Source organism: Tursiops truncatus, chromosome 14 (genome assembly GCF_011762595.2).
Source record: "Tursiops truncatus isolate mTurTru1 chromosome 14, mTurTru1.mat.Y, whole genome shotgun sequence".
Classification (NCBI taxonomy): domain Eukaryota; kingdom Metazoa; phylum Chordata; class Mammalia; order Artiodactyla; family Delphinidae; genus Tursiops; species Tursiops truncatus.
The window spans coordinates 78,303,933-78,327,667 of NC_047047.1; the positions used below are offsets into that span (position 1 = coordinate 78,303,933).

Genomic DNA, 23,735 nt, shown 5'->3' on the forward strand with positions numbered 1-23,735 from the left:
TTGCTACCACATAAAGGTAGTCAATCTTTATCAGCTTCCATTCAAATGAGCTGGAATTGTTGCAGGAATGCTGTGAGAGCTTTCCAACTGGTGCTTTCTGCTGTGTTCTTTCAATTCTTTTGGAAAAGAGATATTGAGCATCAGACCCACATTTCTGTGATAAGGTGGGCGGGCTCAGCAGCAGTGGATGCCGGGACTGGGACTTAATACAGAAGGAGAGGCAAAATCTACAATTCAGTTAGAATTGGGGCTTTTGGAGTGACTGAAAGGTTGTAATGTCAGCAGTTGAACATGCATTGTATTCAAATAGGCAGTGAATTTCATCTAGATTCAAGCTGGTATTACGGAAATGGATGTAGGTGGAGCCAGGCAGCATCAATTTTCTATACAATGACTTTTTCTAGCTAGAAGTAGTATAGCATGCTGGTTTCTTCAATCAACTTATGTTCCTTTAGTGCCTACTGCAACCCAAGCATTGCCACAGGCATTTGGATACATCAGAGAACAAAATGAATAAGTCTTTGCCCTCAGGAAACTTACTTGCTACTGGGAGACAGAAATAAATTAAAAGTAAATAGGTAGGAAGTCAGATGATGAAAATAACAATGCTGAAAAGTAAAGCAGGGTAAGAGGGATGGAGGGGGTGAGGGCGGCTAGAGGGATGATTTGCTTTTTTTCATTTTAATATTTGGGAAGACCTTGCTGATAAAGGGATATTTGAGGGAAAAGCATGAAGGAAGTGAAGGAGCAAGCCATGTGGATACCTGCTAGGAGCATTCCAGGTAATGGAGCAAGAACCACAAAGGCGTTGGGATAAAAGTAAGCTCAGCATGTGTTTAGATGATTGGAATGGAAGCAGCATCAGTAAGGGACGTGAAGATGCACAGCAGTGCCTGCATCTGTGGGGAGCACAGGTGGAGTATGGAAGGAAGCATAGAGATTAGGAAGGAACTGAGGATATCCATGTACTGAACGTACCAGAGCACATGCTGAAGACCTTCTACATGCTCGACTCTGAGGATTCAGAGCAAACAGATCCTTATGTATCTCTTAAATATCTGTCTTGCTCCTACTCTATCTGACCTAAGTATCTCAGAAACATCAAAGAAATACCACGAAATATCCTTTTTTTTTTGTTTTTTTTTTTTTCTGCAGTACGCGGGCCTCTCACTGTTGTGGCCTCTCCCGTTGCGGAGCACAGGCTCTGGACGTGCAGGCTCAGCGGCCGTGGCTCACGGGCTCAGCCACTCCGCGGCATGTGGGATCTTCCCAGACCGGGGCACGAACCCGTGTCCCCTGCATTGGCAGGTGGACTCTCAACCACTGCGCCACCAGGGAAGCCCCTCTGGAGAGTTTTCATCATAAATGGGTGTTGAATTCTGTCAAAAGCTTTTTCTGCCTTATTGAGATGATCATATCGGGTTTTTTTCTTTAATTTGTTAATATGGTGTATCACATTGATTGTTTTGCGTATATTGAAGAATCCTTGCATCCCTGGGATAAATCCCACTTGATCATGGTGTATGATCTTTTTAATGTGTTGTTGGATTCTGTTTGCTAGTATTTTGTTGAGGATTTTTGTGTCTATATTCATGAGTGATATTGGTCTGTAATTTCCTTTTCTTGTGATATCTTTGTGTGGCTTTGGTATCAGGGTAATGATGGCTTCATAGAATGAGTTTGGGAGTGTTCCTCCCTCTGCAATTTTTTGGAAGAGTTTGAGAAGGATATGTATTAGCTCTTCTCTAAATATTTGATAGCAATCACCTGTGAAGCCATCTGGTCTTGGGCTTTGGTTGGAAGATTTTTATTTACAGTTTCAATTCTCTCCTCTTTCTTCAGCTTGGTCAGTTGATCAAAGATTTTCTTTTTAATACCCCTTCTGCTCCACCACATCGTCAGAGACTTCTCCTTTCCACCACCTCCAGGCTCATCTCTTATTCTGTCTCCTCTGACCTTGCATTCTATCATAGGATGTAACACAGAATCTCTGCCCTTAAGAATTTTTCAGAAAGAGAACACCTGCCCAACTCATTGATAAAAGTTGAGTGAAACCAAGATGCAAGCTCTTTTGTTGGAGCAAATAAAGTGAGTTTAGAGAAGAACTTCCTTCTGCCAAAGGAAGGTAATAGAGGCTCATGAAAAAAGTGACCTATGGTTTGGGCCTTGAAGGATAAGTGATATTGTAGTAGGCAGAAGGGGTAAGGTTGGGAAAATACACTCCATGCAGAAGGAGTCACTTGTACAAGTATATTCTTATGTATTCCCATTCCTGCCATTCCCCTCTTATGACACTGTGCTATGGCCCAGTTTACCTACATGTCTAGCCCTGCATGATATTTATTGATGGTTTTATATGATAACTTAAACACATGCCATCTTCTACTTCTGTGGGTGTACTTCCATTTGGTTGGTTGGTTGGTTGATTGCTCACTTGCTTCTGAGCCTGGTATTTTCAAGAATCCTTCCTGAACCTACCCCAGCCTGCTCTAACCACACCTTTATACTGTGATTTCTTCACAGTTTGGCCCTGGGTGATATAGTTGCTGTAACTCTCTGCAGACCTTTCCATCTGTGTATGCTGCTAAGGAAAGCACAGGGGGGTCACAGAAACCTGGATTCTGGTTCTAGTTCACCATTCACTGACCTATGACAAGTGCCAGGCTCCTCTTTGGTAAGGCAGCTCACCTGCCAAGATATGGGATATTGGATCAAATGTCCCTTCCAAATCTGAAAAGCAAGAGCCTATGGTTTTGAAAGATTGCAATCACCTTGAAGTAGGAGAATGAGTTTACTCTTTCTCTTGGAATCTGTGCCCTTCCACTGAATTAGAGGCAAATGGCACTCTTGTCAGGGGTTCCTGTACAGGTTTTGGATCTACTGTTAACTTCCTACATGACCTTGGTTAAGTCTTTTCCACATGCTTAGCTTTAGTTTCCTCACCTACAAATTAGTGATAAGAATAGCCATGTCATATACAATGGGGAGGATTAAATGAGATAACGTGTAAGGATGCAACACATGTGATAACTTTGAAAAATGTTTGAGTTACAACCACACAAAGGAGATGTTCAGCACTTGTTGTTACAATTGAGCTTTTATCTGGTTGGACTGGACATAATTGTAACTATCAGCTGACTCTCCATTTTCTGAAATGAGGGAGTTTTCTGTTGCAGAGATAAGTTATAACACATTTTAACTCGGTGGCAAGGCTGCTGCTGAGCTTGCAAGCTTAAGGACATCCTGGAGAATCCATAGTTAACTCAGTGTTTAGTAGAATATCATTCATACTTAGGAATATTTAGCACAAGTACATGAATAGCTAGACTTGCAGTTGCAACATTTAAAAAAAATCAATGACTTCATAAACTTATCTATAATCGTTAGAAGATGTTTTCAATAAACCTTAATGAAATTTATTATTATTTCACCTATAAAACTAAATAGATTTGCAGACGGATAAGGATCAGCTCAGCTCAGCTTCTCCTGTGAAATTGCCCATTCAGATCTGCCTACTGCAATATATTCAGGAGTGATTTGCAGCAAATTAGGTCAAGTGACTTCACATTACAATCTTCTGCTAAAGACACTTTCCTAATGGATCCTGTTTCTTCCTGGGTTTTCAAAGTCGTCATTTTTTTTTTCCGAATTTCAAAACCACTTAGGACAGTTTAAAGTAGTCCAATAAAATGTAATACAGATGATTAAGGCATGTAAATAAAATGAGTTTCAAGGCCAGAAAATTAAAACTTGAGTAGCTTATAGCCAGGCAGAAAAAAGCAGTGAAGAACGTGGTGAAAGATGTATGCATTCAACATACATTTACCTACATTTATTTACTGAGTATTTATTGTGTTTTAGGGATCAGAATATGAGTAAAATCTGGCACTTGCCTTTAAGATATTCCTGGTCCAGCCAGAGTGACAGGAGTTAGGTTTGTGCAGGGAATGTATATGAAGAATTTGAAACTTGGAAAGTGTATTAGCTGCTGTAACAAATTACCACTATCTTAGTGACTTAAAACCATACAGATTTACTATCATGAAGGTCTGTAAGTCAGAAGTCCAACACAGATCTCACTGGGCTAAAATTAAGGTGCAGGGAGGGCTACATTGCTTTCTGGAGGCTCCAGGGGAGAATCCACTGTCTAGAGGTGGTCCTCCTTCCTTGACTCATGGCCCCTTTCCTCCGTCTTCAAAGTTCAGCTTGTCTTTCTCCCTCTGTATCACTCTTACCTCCTCCCCTGCCTCTCTGTCTCTTAAGAACCTGTATTCATTTGCTAGGGCTGCAGAAAGAAAGTACAAAGCTACAAGCAACAGAAATTTATTGTCTTCCAATTCTGGAGGCTAGAAGTCCAAGGTCAAGGTGTTGGCAGTGTTGGTTTCTCCTAAGGGCTATGAGGGAGAATCTGTTCCAGGTGTCTCACCTGGCTTCAGATTTGTTGGCAATATTTGTCATTCCTTGCCTTGTAGAATCATGACTCTGACCTCTGCCTTCAACTTCTCATGGCCTTCTCTCTCTATATGTTTGTTTGTGTCCAAATTTCCCCCTTTTATAAGGGTACCAGTCATACTGGGTTAGGGGGCCATCATACTCAAGTATGACCTCATCACTTACAGCTGCAATCACCCTATTTCCAAATAAGATTATATGCTGTGGTCCTTGGGATCAGGATTTCAACATGTGAATTCTGAGGGACACAATTCAACCTCTTCCAGGACCCCTGTGATTACACAGGGCCCATCCAGGTAGTCCAGAATAATCTCTCTATCACAAGATCCTTAATTCAGGTAAGATATTTACAGGTTCCATGGATTAGGATGTGGAACTCTTTGGGGGGGCTGTTATTCTGTCTACTACAGAAGCTTCTGGGGTCAGGTATTATTGAAGACTTAAAGATGAAAGAAATGGGTTATTATATGAAATCATGTGTGTGAAACTTCTGAAAATTGTAAAGCACTGTAGAATTTAAAGAATCATTCAATTAAAAAAAAAGTTAAAATAAAAAAGAATGAAGGGGAATTCATCAAATGGAGATTTGGGGTGGAGGACACTGCAGGCAGAAGGAGCTGCATCCCCAGGATATCGTGGGAAACAATAGTGCATTCAGCAAACCACATAGACCCATGCAGCTGAAAGCTTTTATACTCAGGCTTCATTTTTCTCCATTTCACTTGATAGACTACTCTTTCCATCTTAAAGCATCTTCTCCAAGTTTCTATGACACCACAGTTGGCTTGTTTTCCTTTAACCACTGTTTCTATTCCTTCTCATCAACTCCAGAGGTGGCAGATCACAGCTGCTGGCCAAATTCTGCTTGTTGCCTCCTTTTGTAAACAAAGTTTTCTTGGAACACAGCCATGCCTGTTTGTTTTTGTCTGTGGCTGCTTCAGTGATATAATAGCAGAGTTGAGGAGGCACAGGCAAGACAGTGTGGCCTTCAAAGGTGGAAGTATCTATTGCCTGGCCTTTTATGAAAATAAGTTTCCCAATCCCTGATCTACTTGGCTGGATTCTTCTCTCCTCACTTTACGGGGCTCAGAATTCAATCTTATTCATCTTCCCTTTTCTACCTACATTCTTTAAGTGACCTTAGTCAGTCTCCTGTCTTTAACTACAACCTTACTGCTGATGACATTCAAATTTGTATGGCAAATTCTGACCCCTCCCCTGTGAGTTCCAGATACAAATATCAGTCTTCTCAGCATCTCCACTTAGATAATTAATAGGTATCCAAAAGTTAATGTTTCCAAAAAGAACTCTTGAAAATGTTACCGAACACAAGTCCATGTGCCCGACGCACAGTGAGGCCAAACAAACTGAAACATCAGAGTTTGGAGCAGAGAAAGGTTTATTGCAGGGCCAGGCAAGGAGAATGGGTGGCTCATGCTCAAAAACCTCTAACTCCCCAGTGGTTTGGGGAGGGGGGAAGTTCTATAGGCAAAATTTGGGGTGAGGGTTGCAGGGTGAGTGACTTTCTTCTGATTGGTTGGTGGTGAGGTAAAAGGGTGGTGCTCCAGGAATCTTGTGCTCAGCCTGAAGTTGCCATCCTCTGCCGAGGTGGCGGCCTTGGTTCTGTAGAAGAGCTCAAAGATAATGTTTTGTATATTCTTTGAGGAACCAGGACCCTGCCCCAAGGCTGCACTATTGTTTCTTGACTGCTTCTCCCTTGTTTCTTCGTCCCCTCCCTTCCCTGATCAGCAACTGTTTGAATTTGCCCTTTGGAACTCAGGGAAGGTTAAGGGAGCTGAATGAAGCCTATATTTCCTGCAAACAAGAAATGGGGAACACGGGAAGGATTTGTACCCGCGAGGGCCCCACAGGGTCCTGCTCAGTTTTAGATACTCCCAAACACCCTAACATGCTCCTCCCCTGGTCAGTGCCATTATTGTTCACAATTGTGCAAGTCAAATATCTAGCAGAAAGCCTTGATATTTCTCATTCCTTCATCCCCACCTCCAATCCACCAGCTGTCTGGTGAGCACTACTTCTAAAATGCCCCCAATCTGACCCCTTCTCACTACCTGATCACATCTACAGCTGCCATCCCTGTGCATATCAGCATCCCTTGCCTGTGCCACTGCAATGACACCTGCTGTCCTCCTAGCTTCTACTCTGCAGTAAATTCACTGACCAGCAGTCTAGTAATCATTTTTAAAGTAAATGATATTTTTTTTCTCTGCCATAGATTACCATCTCACTTAAAATAATAATCAAGTTTCTATGCCGTGGCTGACAAAACCCACATGGGTCCATGTGATCTGGTCTCAATCTGCCTTTCCAGCCAGCTCTCCCTGGCTCATTGCCCCCCTACTCCCCTGGCCTTATTGAGTGGCTTGAGCACAACAACCACACTTCTGTCTCTGGATCTTTGTGTATTGTTCATTCTGCAGGAACTCTTTCCTCCATAGTTTTTACATACCTGGCTCGCTCTCATCACTGTGATCTCAGTTTAAATGTCACCTCTGACCACCCTTGCTAAATATCACCCCCCACCCCAGTCCACCCAAAGCCCTTCCTCTCATATCTCACTTTTGTAAGTTTTATTCATCGAACTTTTCATTGTTCTGAATTTATCATATTTAATTATTGCTTACCGTTTCCCCAAACTCACCCTTCCTCCTCCTCCTCTTCCCACAACATTGGGATACGAGCTACATGATGGCAAGGACTGGGACTTAATTAGCAAATACTTCATGGAAGAGGTGTCACTGGTGCCTTCCAGGTGATATTTCTTTATTCGTGCACACAAGCTTATGTGAATGAATACTTTCGCATTTTTATAATTTTACTATCAATATTAAGTAATTTTTTTCATTCAGTATTGCAGAGACTTCTGCATGTTAACAGTGTATATTTTCAAATCATGTGTAATGGCCACAGGCTAGCGTATTTTCTAGATGTACCACAATTTTCGTAACCAGTCCCCTAAAGATGAGCACTGTTCTTCTGATATTATAAACATCCTGTGATGATGTCCACTGCATGCATTTTCAACACTTGTATTTTTATAGGGCCAACTTTTGGTCAGTAAGACAAGAGTAATTGTTGAAATATGTAAAATCTGTACCAAATTATATACAACTGACCAGGACCACTATGTGCCTCAAGTCTCAGCCCCTTTGTCTGTCCCAGCCTCTGTCTCAGGACCCTTCACACCTTCCTCACAGCCTGGAACCAAAGGTCAATCCCTGCCTCAGCAGGGTCCCTTCTGGACAGACGCTGTTGGGAGGTCACTTCCATGCCAAGCACTGCTGGAACAGTTTTGAATGTTTGATTATAAAACCTGTGCTACTAAGGCCTTAAAATTAGATAAAAAGTTATGCACATGACTCACTTGGAAATGTATTACAAAAGTTCTTTCTACAAAATTTGTTTCAGCTGAGCGTTTATGAGTCCTGAGGGTGGGAAATTAATTATAACTTCACCAACACTGGTTATTGCCAATCTCTGATTTTTGTGAATCTTATTGGGAAAAATAGATCTCATTTTTGTTTTATTTGCATTAGTTTGACTCTTGATAAGTTGAGCATCATTTTATATGGTATTGGTTATTTATATTCCTTTCTAAGAGAAACTTGCTGCTTGTGTGTTTTGCCCTCTTTTCTTTGGACCTTGGAAGTTTAAAATTTTTTCTCTTTTGAGTCAGGTTTGTTGAGGTATAATTATTTTCACAGCTTTATTGATTATATAAGTCACATACCATACAACTCACCATTTAAAGTGTGCAGTTGAATTGGCTTTAGGATCAGTACATTCACAGATTCATGCAATCATCACCACAATCCAATTTTAGCATATTTTCATCACTCCAAAAAGAAACTCTGTACTGGCAATCACTCCGTATTAATTTTTCCCCACCCCATTCCCTGGCAAGCATTAATCTGCTTTCTGTCTCTCTAAGTTTGCCAACTATGAATATTTTATATGAATGAATTATACAATATGTTGTCTTTTGTGGCTGGCTAATTTAACTTGGCCCTGTGTTTTCAAGGTTTCTCCATGTAGTAGCATGTATGAGTAATTCCTTCTTAGTGTGGAGTAAAATTCCATTGCATGGATATGCCATATTTTATTTATCTATTTATCAGTTGATGAACATTTGGATTGCTCCCACTTTGGGCTAGTATGAATAACACTGCCATGAACACTCATGTACACGATCCAGTAATTCCACTTCTGAATATATACCCCAAAGAATTAACAGCAGGGTTCTGAAGAGATATATGTATACCCATGTTCTTAGCAAAATTATTCACAATATCTAAAATGTGGAAGCAGCAACCCAAGTGCCCACTGAGGGATGAACGGATAAGCAAAACGTGGCATACACACACAATGGAATATTATTTGGCCTTGAAAAAGAAGGAACTTCTGACATATGCTAAAACATGAATAAACATTAAGGACATTACGCTAAGTGAAATTAGTCACAAAAAGACAAATACCGTATGATTCCATTTATATGAGATACTTACCAGAGTCGAAACCATAGAAACAAAAAGTAGGATGGTGGTTGCCAGGGGCTAGGGAGAGGAGGAAATGGGGAAGTAGTATTTAGTAGGTACAGAGATCTAGTGGTACAAGGTTACAAAGAGTTCTGGAAATGGATGGTGGTGATGGTCATACAACATTATGAATGTATTTTATACTACTGAACTGTACACTTACAAATGGTTAAGATAGTAAATTTTATGTTCTATGTATTTTACCTCAGTACAAAAAACTAGGAAAAATTCATGTACAGTTTTTGTATATACATATACTTCTGCTTCTCTGTATATAACCTCGAGTGGGATTGCTGAGTCATATATAAACTCCATGTTTAACATTTTGAGGAACTGCCAAACTTTTTAAAAGTAGCATTTACACCATTTTATATTCCTACCAGCAATCTATGAAGGTTACAATTTCTCTGTATCCTCGTCAACATGTTATTTTCTCTTTTTTTGAATGTAGGCATACTAGTGGGCATGAAGTGCTGTCTCATTGTGGTTGTGATACTAATGATGGTAATCATCTTTCTATGTGCTTATTAGCCATTTGTGTATCTTTGGAGAAATGTCTGGACATGTACTTTCTCTATTTCTTGGCTTTTTAACCTTATTAAGTTGTAAGTACCCTTTACATAATTTCAGGATACAGTCCGTTATCAGACAAATGATTTACAAATATTTTCTTCACTTTATGGAATGGTGTCATTTCCAATACAAAAGTTTTAATTTTTATAAAATCAATATTACATATTTTCTGCAAACAAAATTATGTCATCTGCATATAATTTACCTGCAATAAAATTCACCTTTTTTTCTTAAAGTTCTATACATTTTGACACATACACATTGTCATACAGTTTCATTACCCCAATAAATACACTTGGGGTACTGCCGATCTATTTTTTGTCCCTAAATTTTTGCTTTCTCAGGAATATCATGTAAATAAAATCATCGCAGATAAAATGTCAGATGTGTTTCTGGTTTTTAGTGAAAAGGAATTCTATTGAGTGGTTGTTTATATTCAAACCTACATCTTTTTCTTTTTTAAACTCTGTTCATGATTTTAATTTCAAGATTTCTCTGTCACAATTTTTGGTGTGACTCTTTCATTGTACATATACAGCACATCAAAATCTTTGCATTCTAATCAGGTATGAAAATTTCCTGGCCTTAAAGTCTTGAGTCAAGTTTGCAAAAAGGTTATTCAAATTAGACATATTACAGATGGACTAGGGTGATGGTTTTCTAACTTTTTTTTTTTAAATAGGAGAGGGCTTCGCTGGTGGCACAGTGGTTGAGAGTCCGCCTGCCGATGCAGGGGACGCGGGTTTGTGCCCCGGTCCGGGAAGATCCCACATGCCGCGGAGCGGCTGGGCCCGTGAGCTATGGCCGCTGAGCCTGCGCGTCCGGAGCCTGTGCTCCGCAATGGGAGAGGCCACAATAGTGAGAGGCCCGCGTACCGCAAAAAAATAAAAAATAAAATAAAAAATAGGAGAACTTTCTTAAAATAAAACTTTGCATAGAAACTCAATATGTATACACATCAAAGCAGAGTTTCTCCTTTGAATTCTGAATAGACACCCTGCCCATGACTCCCTCTTTTCTTCATAGTTTGAGTATCCGTGGTCTCACTCTTGAGTTATCCTGAGTTGACTGATCTACTAGGAGCAGCATTAACATATTGGTCATCAGGATCAATCTCAGAATGAAGAAGAGGGAGAAACCTGAGAAACAATTAGCCTAACTACAGGGTTCTTATCTCAGGCAATGGCTTTCCTACTCTGCTGTTCATTGCGCTGAGCTCCCAAGAGGAAATGAGAATACTCAGGGATAATGACAACTGTCTTTACACACCGGAAGGGCTGCCATGTGGAGGCTGATGAGAATAGTTCAAAATCATTCCAGAAGATAGATCTAGAATGACAGTGATTAAACAAATAAGAAGGAAGAACATTCTACAAACAAGGTCAATGCTGATTTTGAAAGTGAGATAGATTTTCCTGCCCCATATATAAAAATGGGAGTAGAGAGCACAAAAGCCCTCCCAGCATTGAATTCTGTGTCTGTGGGCAACTGCATACACCTGGCCCTTCCGTGATAGATACACACCACTGACTGGCATTCATTTTCTATCGTGCCACTTCCCACTATCTGTCCTAGAGGCACAGAGGGGAGCCTCACAGTGACCAGTGATAGGGATCCCTAAAGTAAATGTGTCGTTAAACTAAGTTTTCAATTACAACCTTATAAAAAATGAAGAGACCCCAAACTCAGAGTTTCTAATGTACCGTATTTATTAAAGTACCATACGTTTGCTTAATTTCAGTCCCCTTTTCTATGGTATGAGAGATCTTCGCAAAAGAATAGAAAGGAACTCTGCAGTTTCCTCTGTAGATATTGTGATCTGTTTTTCAGTGTGTGCAGAGGCAAAGAGGGCTTTTCAGTGACAGTTCCCCATTGTCTCTGCCTTTCTATAAGCATCCATTTCTTGACTCCACTTAGGAGTATAGGGCTGCCTGGCTCTCCTGATCACCACCGTGGGATGGTGCCCATTTATCCTTTGTACTCTTACGCATCCTATTGGATTCTCACATGCCCACTGGTTTACATTCTGTCTGCTTGTCAGTGCAGGGATGCTCTAGCTTGTTTCTTTAATAAGACTGCACATAGTCATGCATTTTGAGAAGGAATTTGGGGACTAACTCAAAATAGTAAATGTGCCAAACCTCAAGTTAAATTTAGTATGATTTCATTGAACTGGCCATTCTACATTTGGTTTGGGTTTTTTTTTTTTTATGTTGTCCCCCCTAAGGCTTATCACCCTGATTGTTTCAACTTGGTATAATTTTATAGTTTTTCTAAACAACTGTGGTGTTGTTGATCAGCTGCTGTGACTGCGGCCTTTATTGTGGGTTGGGAGATCAGGCAGGACTTAGCTGAATCCTTGGCTCAGGTTCTCACAGGGCTTCAATCAAGGTGTGGGCTGTGTTCTCATCTGAATGCTAAACTGGAGAAGAATACTCTTCCAAGTTCCTTTAGGTTGTTGGCAGAATTAATTCCCTGTGGCTCTGTGAGTGAGGGCCCCAGCTTTGTGCTGGCTGAAGGCAGCCATCTTAGAGCTTAGAGGCCACCCACAGCTCCTTGCCATGTGGGCTTCTTCAAGCCAGGAAAGATAAGCTCTCCCTAAGGAGGACCCAGTCCTTCTTGTAAGAGCTTTCACCAAAGTCAGGCCACCCCAGGATATACTCCCTTTTGGCTAACTCAAAATCAACCCATTTGAGGTCTTTTTTACATCTGCAAAATCCCTTCACTTTCACCATATTCTGTTGGCTAGAAGCAAATCACAGGTCCCTCCCACACTCGAGGGAAGTTTTTATACAAGGCGTGACCGCTAGGGTGTGGTGATCTTCAGGGCTCACCTTTGGTCTACCCACCACAGGTGTAAACAAAATTCACATTGTGGGAGCAAGAGGAGGATCTTAAGTTGAGGCATTTGTGATATGAGAAGTCAAAGGGGTTGTAGAAGTGGGGATCTAAGGAAGCCAATGTCCAGTCTGAGAATGTTCCCAGATGGAGGCTGTTGAATTGAAAGAGTCAGAGAAGCAAGAACTGAATCAGCAGTCAAGAATCATCAGTGGAGAAGGTTATAGACGATTAAAGTTACCAGCAAGAGCACCACGGGCTAAAGGTATGAGCAAAAGTGCAAAAAGCGACAGCCAGTTTTTAATACGACACTTGAACCTCATTTCGGGAGCATATCAGCTACTTTTAGAGGGTCCACATCTGGTAAAATTGTACCCAGCACTATGTTAGTCATCCAAATATTCTGCTCTTTCACTGTGTTTCTGTGAGGACAAAACGAGAGAATCTAGTACTTTGTGAAATACAAAGCTCTGAAAAATGACAAAGGCGAATTGCTCCTTTGACAGTGTCTTTAGGCAGCTTTCTTAGCTTTCTCTTGTCTTTTGCTCCAGACCTTCACCTGTGATCTGTCTGTGCAGATCTGTCACTGTGTCCTTACTCCTAGGGGATTGCTTACAGGACAATGAGGGAATAGATGCATTTAGGACCCAGTGGGTTGGGCCTATAGCACCAGGTAAGGATGCAACTCTTGTTGGAAAGCCCTAGTGTCTATACCTGAACAGGTGTCAAAACGAAGTTTGTTCAGGGGGAGGTTAAGGCCAAGCTAGGGCCCTGCAGGGCTTAAAGACTATGAAATAGTAGCTAGGTATTATTTAAAGATGCACTTGATGGTACGGGGCCCTCAGGTAGGGAAGCATGGAGCAGTTAACCAAAGGAAGTAGAAGAAAGTAGGTCAGAAAACCAGAATTCAGTGGCTGGAGAGGCATCCCGGATGGTAGGTTATCAGTACCAGGGCTATTTGGCATGAGTGTGGGCATATGAGAGACCTAAAAGGAGTACAGCCCTCACTTCTGAGTGCTTACTATGACTCAGGCATTGTTCCAAATGCTTTATACAAATTAATTCATTTGTTCCTCATAACTGGCTTATAAATTATTTTTAAGCTCATTTTACAGGTGAAAACTCATAGCCATAGATGGTAAATAACTTGGCCAGGTCCAGACAAGTAGAAAGCAGTACATCTGTTATCTCCCTTCTTGAACAAGGCACCCCGCATGTGTCTGCTCAGCCCAGAGTCTCAACCTCTGTATCTACCACCTCCTGCATGAGTGATGGCATCATCTAGCAGCAGAATGGGCAGAGGTAGAGGCGGGCAGGTGACTGACACCCAGAGGACCTCGGGGGGCTAAATTCAGGGAAAGAACGCCAATCTCGAGAGAAACAGAAAGACCAGTTCAGGGCCCCTTTTCGTGAACTAGAGGCTAGGAATCAGGGAGACAAGTTACCAGGAGCAGAGGATGGGATGTGCCTCTAGGCTGACTTGATGCTGAGCTGCAGGATTTCTGTCTTGAGGTTGCTTCACTGGATCCTAAATATAGGGGCAGGGCTGTGGGAACATTCCAGCTATGAGTCCTGGAGGGCAGCAGGCCAAGCAAGTCATGGCAATCACCTAGCAAGCACTTACCCATCACATGTTAGGACTGTTTGGGGTGCGAGGAATTCACAGGGGAGCAAGGTCATTCCTGCCCTGGGACTGTTCCCCAGTGAGTGGCACTGTCTACTCTTTTGCCTACATTTTGTCCACACCTAATATTGCCTCTTTCTTATCACAAGAATAGAAATGATCATTGATATCATCATTTTCTGAGACAAACTTTCCCATGGTAATTTCCACGGCGATTTTAATAAAGCCCAAGTGGAAATTCAATTTATTAAAAACATCTTTTTTTTTCATTTTCTCATTTTCTGTTTAACTGGAACATTAACATGAGTCTGAGAATAGAAAGATTAGATTAGCAGCTTAAAACAAAATCTCTTAAATGCCAATAAAATTGTGCAGAATGTTACATGTATTTCCCATCCTTGGTCCACGGCGAGCTGATTCGGGCAGTGCGTGGTACCTCTGGGGAACTCACCCAGACCCATGAAAGCTAAGCTTTCATGCTGGTCAGAATCAGACTCCATTGTGTGTGGACCCTTTTAAAGGTAAATGTTTTCACAGACCCTGCAATATGGAACTAGACTGTTTTATCCTCATGTTGTTTAAATATGCAGACACACAAAACTAGGTCTAAACTCCTTATGCTTTTAATTCATACTACTTTGAAGTCAGAACAAATTAACAAGCTAAAACCAAATTACAAAAGCAAAAGTAATTCAAATGCCGCTTGCATTAGGGCTACAGTGTGGACTATTCCTTTAATTTGCGTAGGCCTTTCCCAATCTGTCGGACTGAAGTCAATTTTTTTCACCACTTCTCGCACTGCTTCAGAACCTTCATCCCCGCAGTTCACAGTGATGTCATTTAGAGTTCACATGGCAGGAGTTCATCATTTGCCTACTAAATCTGCCTTTGTTCTTTTCTCATTAGCCTGGGACAGTTAAAGTAGCCCTGTTTGGTGACAACTCATTTATAATATAAGTGCAAACTTGGACACTGGAACTATAAGAAAGGATTTAGAAATAAAGCAATTGTGCCAATAATTCAGAATATGGTATTTTAAATTGTTAAAGGAGTCCTCTAGGGAATTTCAAGACCTCTGAGAACTTGTCCTTGGACTTCTGTTTATCAAAATCAATCCTAAAATAACTCTAATAGAGAGCTGTTTCTCACTGTACATTGTCTCCATCCTCTTTGTTTTACTTTGGAGGAGACCACAGATAAATGCTGGGCTGGACATCAGGTACTCCTGTGAGAAGTTAGATTGGGATGACATGGATGGACGTGTCCTGTGAAATATTAGTATGTGGATAGTCAGTCAACAGAATCAAGTGGAACCAACCCTGAAGCAAAACTATGTGTTATGGCCCCATATTTTCCTGAAAAATAGCCCTTTGGGCTGCTACACAAAAGTCAGTGTTCTACGGGATCCCACATCTGGCATCGTGTATAAGTTCAGGTTACTTGTGTGACTGATGGCGGATTCACACCTTAAGGTCAGCTGTCTTGATCTATAATGAATTTTTTGTCGAGTTATGAGTAGAGATTAAGAAATAGTCACTGGACAAACCTTGGTGACTCCTCTCTCAGCCAAAGAAGGGCTGCCTGTCAGGTTAGAGATGTAGTGTAGCCTAGTCCGTAAGAGCTCCGGGTTGCAGTTTGGACTTTGCCTCTTGAGAAGTACTTGGCTTTGAGCAAGGTGTCTCTCTTGGATAGGAATCAGGTTGCTCTGCTGTAAGGTGGGAGTAATAGCAGAACTTACTTGAGAAGGCTGCAGCAAGGACCTGGGTGGAATAAAGCAGGAAAGCGCTTGACGCGATAGCCTCAACAGAGAAAGTGCTCCATCCACTGAGCCATTATTATTTACATGAATACCGAGCTCAATATTGTCCTCTAGAACATGAGTTCTCAAACTTGTCTGCTGAGTAGCTACGAGAAGTAGTAACGCCTGGGTCCCATCCCCAGAGATTCTGATTCACTTGGTACGCGGTGTAGCTGGGGCCCTGGGATCTTAAAAAGTCCCCAGGTGGTTCTAATACGCAGCCAAAATGGAGAATCAGCTTCTGTCCTAGAGGAGCTCACAGTAGGTGAAGTCTGGCGCCATGAATACTGGAGACTCGAATGCTTGTCCCAATCTGACAGTCGATCACTGTGTCCCTGGGCAAGTCCCCTTCCCACTCAGTTCCCCGTTTATTGTAGAATGAAGGCCAGATTTCAGATGCTATGCTCTCCAGGCTCAGCACAGAGGGAAAAACCAATCTCTTAGGTTATAGCTCTATCTCCAAGCTGCTTTGAAAAAAAAAAAAAATTAAATCCATGAAAAAGCTTTTAAACTGTTCGTTTAAAATAAAAATACATAAAGAAATTCTTTATTTTTTACTTTTTTTTACTGGTTGGTATTTATAAACATACCAAGAAGGCTGGTATTTGGAGACACAAAATCTAGAAGTTGAACTACGTAGCAGAGAAAAGGTAGAAGGGCAGGGCATGTTTTACTATAATTCACTATCAGTCACTTTCCTTCTACCACTTTACTAAGAAAACCATGGATTTGAGAATGTCTTCTACACACCCCTGGCTCTTGTTACACCCCTGGTAGGAAGGTTTGGGACGGGACAGGTTGAAGGTCACACCTGCGCTAGCATTTAACCCCATGGCTAGCCTCAGATGTGTGAGGGTTCACCCCAGGTTCTTAGCTGTCCATTCACAATCAACTCTTAATAACTGTGCTTTAGAAAGAAGTAGACTGAAGGAAAACATCACTGAATGTTATGTGATCTGCAAGTAGCATGATAATGGTCACGTGCAGAACAAGGTGTGGCTTACAGAATGTGTTCATGTACATTTCTTAGCGTTCACAGTAAGCCTGTGAGTGCATCTTTTATTTGAATTTTGTGGTAGAGAAAACTGATGCATAGAGAAGGTGATTCACTCAATGGTATTCATCCAGTAAGTGGCTGAGCAAGGACTCCCTCTCTCCCGTGACGAATTCCACATATCCCCACTGTACCGGGCTCACATCTGGGGCGCGAACTATGAGTCCCATAGGACTGAGTGACTCATAATCTTGTAGTGTCTGCTGTGAGAGTATTTGAATTTCTAAGATCTGTTCTCTCCCCTCCCTAACATCTTCCTTTCCTTCCTTCATCCACTTTCTTATGTTCTTTCTTTGGCTTTCTTTATATCCTACTCTCTGTCCCGCTTTCTGTAACAAATCTGGAAATTTCACACAGGTAGAGCCTCTTTTTTCCCTAGTGCACCTGTCATTCTCCTTGAGCGCTACCCTATTTTTCCCAAGGGAAGCCTCCTCTTGTCCTGATTGAGATGAGTTTGACTCTGGTCCCAGTGCTGCTTGATTAGAGCCCAAACACCCTTCTGAGTTCAAGCTGACTTCCTCTCGCAAAGCACCGGATCCAAATCTCCAGCTGCCACTGGATCTGTGAGGAAAAGGAAATAATTCACCACCTCGAGACTCTACCCATTTCCTCCAGTTGCCTTTTGGCACTTAGGTTCTCGTATGGAATATTGCCCTTGATCATCATCTGAGTTTACGCTTGAAGTCTTCATGTGGTTTACACACCCGGCTTTGGACGTGGTGCCAACCAAAGGCTGCCCTTCCTCTGGCTCCATCCTCCCATGCGTCCAGCTCCCCATAACTGAGGCACAGACCCTTCTTAAGGTAGGATATACTTTCCGCCTCCTTCAGGAGTTCTCTGTCCTACTCAAGAAAGCTTTCATGAGGAAGAGAAAACAGCCAACTTCTTGTAGGGATCAGTCATAAAATCTGGCATATTTTAACTCATGCCACGAGTTCACTTATTTTAAGACTGAGGAATATTTCTTCATCAGAATGTTATGAAATGTTATGCTGTTGATCTCAACTTTCAGACTAAGAAAGTAACTACTGTGTTTTCTACAGAACTCTCAATTTCATGATAAATTTTTTTTAGAGAACGTGGGTTTCCAGATGGTGAGATTGTGATAATAATCATTTGGATTAGACCAGAATTTAATTTTGATATTTTTCATGGAGAGGATTATTTTAGCTTCTGAATAAATTAAACAAGTTTTTGGTTTGCTGTATTCAGTGAAGAAAACCAGCTGAGTTTAGATTTCTTCCCCTTTCTTAGTCACTGTGTATTTTTTTTCTCGTTTAAATCAGTGGATTATGTATTATAAGATGTGCTTCATAGAAAATGCCTATCTTATGTGGAAATTGAAGGTTACAATTTTGTAATTTGAGCTTGATAATATCAGACCTGCATTTGAAATTACATCTATTCCCTGTTCCTGAGTTCTGGCATATTTTCTATCAGCTACTGCTGCATAGCTTAAAGACTTAAAGAGAGTCACTCCTTTACCTGGCCTCATTTTTCTCATCTGTAACAAACTGGATTTGAATTAGTTCATGGCCAGTGGCCTTTTCAGGTCTAACAGTCTCTTTTATATTAGCTCCAAATTGCCAATCTAAAAACGTCGGGTATTAAACTTGCAAAAATACAATGATTTAGTGTAAATATCTTGTATAGCTCATCTTTTTTGTGGTTACCAAAAAGAACCACAATTTAAAGTTATTTCCCTGGGACTTCCCTGGTGGCAAAGTGGTTAAGAATCCACCTGTCAATGCAGAGGACACGGGTTTGAGCCCTGGTCCGGGAAGATCCCACATGCCCCAGAGCAACTAAGCCCGTGCGCCACAACTACTGGAGCCCATGCACCTAGAGCCCGTGCTCCGCAACAAGAGAAGCCACCGCAATGAGACGCCCGCGCACTGCAACGAAGAGTAGCCCCCGCTCGCTGCAACTAGAGAAAGCCTGTGCGCAGCAACCAAGATCCAATGCAGCCAAAAATAAAATAAATTTAAAAAAGAAAAATGAAAAACAAACAAACAAAAAGCTATTTCCCTAACTAGGTAAATAATGGTTTCTTAGTCCAGACAAGACCATGGTTTTTCACTTTATTTTTAAAATTAAATTGTTTGTTTAATAATGACTCATATGATTAAAATATATATATTGGCACAGGCCACATGTGATTTTAGATTAACTCCTTTTAAAGCTCAGCTGTGTTTTTAAGGTAGATTCTCAGTCATCCCAATATATAAGAATGTTGCCCTACCGAATAGGAGCCCAAGAAACTTTGAAACGGGATCCAAACCCATTCACATTTGAAAGGTTCTCCAGAAACTGTTACTTTATTTTTACCAAATAGCTCTGCGATTCTTCAAAGCCTGTAATTGCATTAAGTGGAGGGCAGCTCAGTGGGAAATGCTTGCTATCTCTGGTTGTCTCTCTCTCACCGTATGTTACCTTAACTGTGGATACCTGCATTTCATTAAAGCAATCAGCCATGCCCTTATGTATTCCTTGTGTTTGAACGTACAGGGGGTTAGATGCCTGACCACTCAGCAAGAACATACAATCTTTTGAGTAATGGGGGTTTCTCAGAACCTTTAATAATTCTCAAAAGTCCTTAATTTGAAGAGACAGTTCACTAAGGCTTTAAACAAGTTCCCATGACCTCACCATCTGCTTGCATTAAAACAAGGTAAATCGCTCACTCTGCTTCCACTTGCTTTCTTTTTTTTAATTTTATTTTTTTATATATCAGGTTCTTATTAGTCATCAGTTTTATACACATCAGTGTATACATGTCAATCCCAATCTCCCAGTTCTTCCCACCCCCACCCCCCTGCCCCCCCTGCCACTTTCCTCCCTTGGTGTCCATATGCTTGTTCTCTACAACTGTGTCTCAATTTCTGCCCTGCAAACTGGTTCATCTGTACCATGTTTCTAGGTTCCACATATATGCGTTAATATACGATATTTGTTTTTCTCTTTCTGACTTACTTCACTCTGTATGACAGTCTCTAGATTCATCCACATCTCTACAAGAGACCCAATTTCATTCCTTTTAATGGTTGAGTAATATTTCATTGTATATATGTACCATTTCTTCTTTATCCATTTGTCTGTCGATGGGCATTTAGGTTGATTCCATGTCCTGGCTATTGTAAATAGTGCTGCAATGAACATTGGAGCGCATGTGTCGTTTTGAATTATGGTTTTCTCTGGGTATATGCCCAGTAGTGGGATTGCTGGGTCATATGATAGTTCTATTTTTAGTTTTTTGAGGAACCTCCATACTGTTCTTCATAGTGGCTGTATCAATTTACATTCCCAGCAACAGTGCAAGAGGGTTCCCTTTTCTCCACACCCTCTCCAGCATTTGTTGTTTGTAGATTTTCTGATGATGGCAATTCTGACTGGTGTGAGGTGATATCTCAGTGTAGTTTTGATTTGCATTTCTCTAATAATTGGTGATGTTGAGCAGCTTTTCATGTGCTTCTTGGCCATCTGTATGTCTTCTTTGGAGAAATGTCTATTTAGGTCTTCTGCCCATTTTTGGATTGAGTTGTTTGTTTTTTAATATTGAGCTGCATGAGCTGTTTATATATTTTGGAGATTAATCCTTTGTCCGTTGATTTGTTTGCAAATATTTTCTCCCATTCTGAGGGTGGTCTTTTCATCTTGTTTGTAGTTTCCTTTGCTGTCCAAAAGCTTTTAAGTTTTGTTAGGTCCCATTTGCTTATTTTTATTTCCATTACTCTAGGAGGTGGATCAAAAAAGATCTTGCTGTGATTTATGTCAAAGAGTGTTTTTCCTATGTTTTCCTCTGAGAGTTTTATAGTGTCTGGTCTTACATTTAGGTCTCTAATCGATTTTGAGTTATTTTTGTGTATGGTGTTAGGGAGTGTTCTAATTTCATTCTTCTACACGTAGCAGTCCAGTTTTCCCAGCACCACTTATTGAAGAGACTGTCCTTTTTCCATTGTATATCCTTACCTCCTTTGTAATAGATTAGTTGACCATAGGTGTGTGGGTTTATCTCTGGGCTTTCTATCCTGTTCCATTGATCTATATCTCTGTTTCTGTGCCAGTACCATATTGTCTTGATTACTGTAGCTCTGTAGTATAGTCTGAAGTCAGGGAGTCTGATTCCTCCAGCTCTGTTTTTTCCCCTCAAGACTCCTTTGGCTACTCGGGTTCTTTTGTGTCTCCATACGAATTTTAAGATTTTTTTTATTCTAGTTCTGTAAAAGAATGCCATTGGTAATTTGATAGGGATTGGACTAAATCTGTAGATTGCTTTGGGTAGCAGAGTCATTTTCACCATATTGATTCTTCCAATCCAGCAACATGGTATATCTCTCCATTTGTTGGTATCACCTTTAATTTCTTTCATCAGTGTCTTATAGTTTTCTGCATACAGGTCTTTTGTCTCCCTAGGTAGGTTTATTCCTAGGTATTTTATTCTTTTTGTTGCAATGGTAAATGGGACTGTTTCTTTAATTTCTCTTCCAGATTTTTCATCATTAGTGTATAGAAATGCAAGAGATTTCTGTCCATTAATTTTGTATCCTGCAACTTTACCAAATTCATTGATTGACTAGCTCTAGTAGTTTTCTAGTGGCATCTTTAGGACTCTATAGGTATAGTATCATGTCATCTGAAAACAGTGACAATTTTACTTCTTTTCCAATTTGGATTCCATTTATTTCTTTTTATTCTCTGATTGCTATAGCTAGGACTTCCAAAACTATGTTGAATAATAGTGGACATCCTTGTCTTGTTTTTGATCTTGGTGAAAAACTGAAAGCATTTCCTCGATTGAGAATGATGTTTGCTCTGGGTTTATCATATATGGCCTTTATTATGTTGAGGTAGATTCCCTCTATGCCCACTTTCTGGAGAGTTTTTATCATAAATGGGTGTTGAATTTTGTCAAAAGCTTTTTCTGCATCTATTGAGATGATGATATGATTTTTATTCTTCAGTATTTTTTTGTTTTTTTTAATATCTTTATTGGAGTATAATTGCTTTACAATGGTGTGTTAGTTTCTGCTTTATAACAAAGTGAATCAGTTATACATATACATATGTTCCCATATCTCTTCCCTCTTGCGTCTCCCTCCCTCCCACCCTCCCTATCTCACCCCCCTAGGTGGTCACAAAGCACCGAGCTGATCTCCCTGTGCCATGCGGCTGCTCCCCACTAGCTATCTATTTTACATTTGGTCGTGTATATATGTCCATGCCACTCTCTCACTTCGTCACAGCTTACCCTTCCCCCTCCCCATATCCTCAAGTCCATTCTCTAGTAGGTCTGTGTCTTTATTCCTGTCTTACCCCTAGGTTCTTCTTGACATTTTTTTTCTTAAATTCCATATATATGTGTTAGTATACAGTATTTGTCTGACTTACTTCACTCTGTATGACAGACTCTAGGTCCATCCACCTCATTACAAATAGTTCAATTTCATTTCTTTTTATGACTGAGTAATATTGCATTGGATATATGTGCTTCAGTTTGTTAATATGGAGTATCACATTGATTGATTTGCATGTATTGAAGAATCCTTGCATCCCTGGGATAAATCCCACTTGATCATGGTGTATGATCCTTTTAATGTGTTGTTGGATTCTGTTTGCTAGTATTTTGTTGAGGATTTTTGCATCTATATTCATCAGTGATATTGGTCTATAATTTTTTTTGTAGTATCTTTGGTTTTGGTATCATGGTGATGGTGGCCTCATAGAATGAGTTTGGGAGTGTTCCTTCCTCTGCAATTTTTTGGAAGAGTTTGAGAAGGATGGGTGTTAGGTCTTCTCTAAATGTTTGATGGAATTCACCTGTGAAGCCATTGGGTCCTGGACTTCTGTTTGTTGGAAGATTTTTAATCCAGTTTCAATTTCATTACTTGTGATTGGTCTGTTCATATTTTCTATTTCTTCCTGGTTCAGCCTTGGAAGGTTATACCTTTCTAAGAATTTGTCCATTTCTTCCAGGTTGTCCATTTTATTGGCATAGAGTTGCTTGTAGTAGTCTCTTAGGATGCTTTGTATTTCTGCGGTGTCTGTTGTAGCTTCTTCTTTTTCATTTCTAATTTGACTGATTTGAGTCCTCTCCCTCTTTTTCTTGATGAGTCTGGTTAATGGTTTATCAATTTTGTTTATCTTCTCAAAGAACCAGCTTTTAGTTTTACTGATCTTTGCTACTGTTTTCTTTGTTTCTATTTCATTATTTTCTGCTCTGATCTTTATGATTTCTTTCCTGCTACTAACTTTGGGTTTTGTTTGTTCTTCTTTCTCTCGTTCCTTTAGGTGTAAGGTTAGATTGTTTATTTGAGATTTTTCTTGTTTCTTGATGTAGGCTTGTATTGCTGTAAACTTCCCTCTTAGAACTGCTTTTGCTGCATCCCACAGATTTTGGATTGTTGTGCTTTCATTGTCATTTGTCTCTAGGTATTTTTTGATTTCCTCTTTGATTTCTTCAGTGATCTCTTCGTTATTTAGTAGTGTATTGTTTAGCTTCCGTGTGTTTGTGTTTTCTCCATTTTTTCCCCTGTAATTTATTTCTAATCTCATAGTGTTGTGGTCAGAAAAGATGCTTGATATGATTTAAATTTTCTTAAATTTACTGAGGCTTGATATGTGACCCAAGATGTGATCTATCCTGGAGAATGTTCTGTGTGCACTTGAGAAGAAAGTGTAATCTGCTGTTTTTGGATGGAATGTCCTAAAAATATCAATTAAATCTATCTGGTCTATTGTGTCATATAAAGCTGTATTTCCTTAGTAATTTTCTGTTTGGATGATCTGTCCATTGGTGTAAGTGCGGTGTTAAAGTCTCCCACTATTATTGTGTTACTGTCT

The 23,735-nt window shown here is 40.4% G+C and overlaps 2 long non-coding RNA genes across 3 annotated transcripts in view; one reads left to right on the forward strand and one right to left on the reverse strand.

Moving 5' to 3' along the window:
• The window catches only part of LOC109551203 (uncharacterized), a 141,077-nt gene that overhangs the window by 83,035 nt on the left and 34,307 nt on the right, over positions 1–23,735 (forward strand). The gene's annotated exons all lie outside the window — the stretch shown is intronic.
• The window catches only part of LOC109551202 (uncharacterized), an 84,322-nt gene continuing 70,158 nt past the window's right edge, over positions 9,572–23,735 (reverse strand). For both annotated transcript variants that reach the window (XR_012325810.1, XR_012325808.1), the window contains exon 4: positions 9,572–16,305. This is a non-coding gene — a long non-coding RNA (uncharacterized lncRNA). The remainder of the gene's footprint in view (positions 16,306–23,735) is intronic.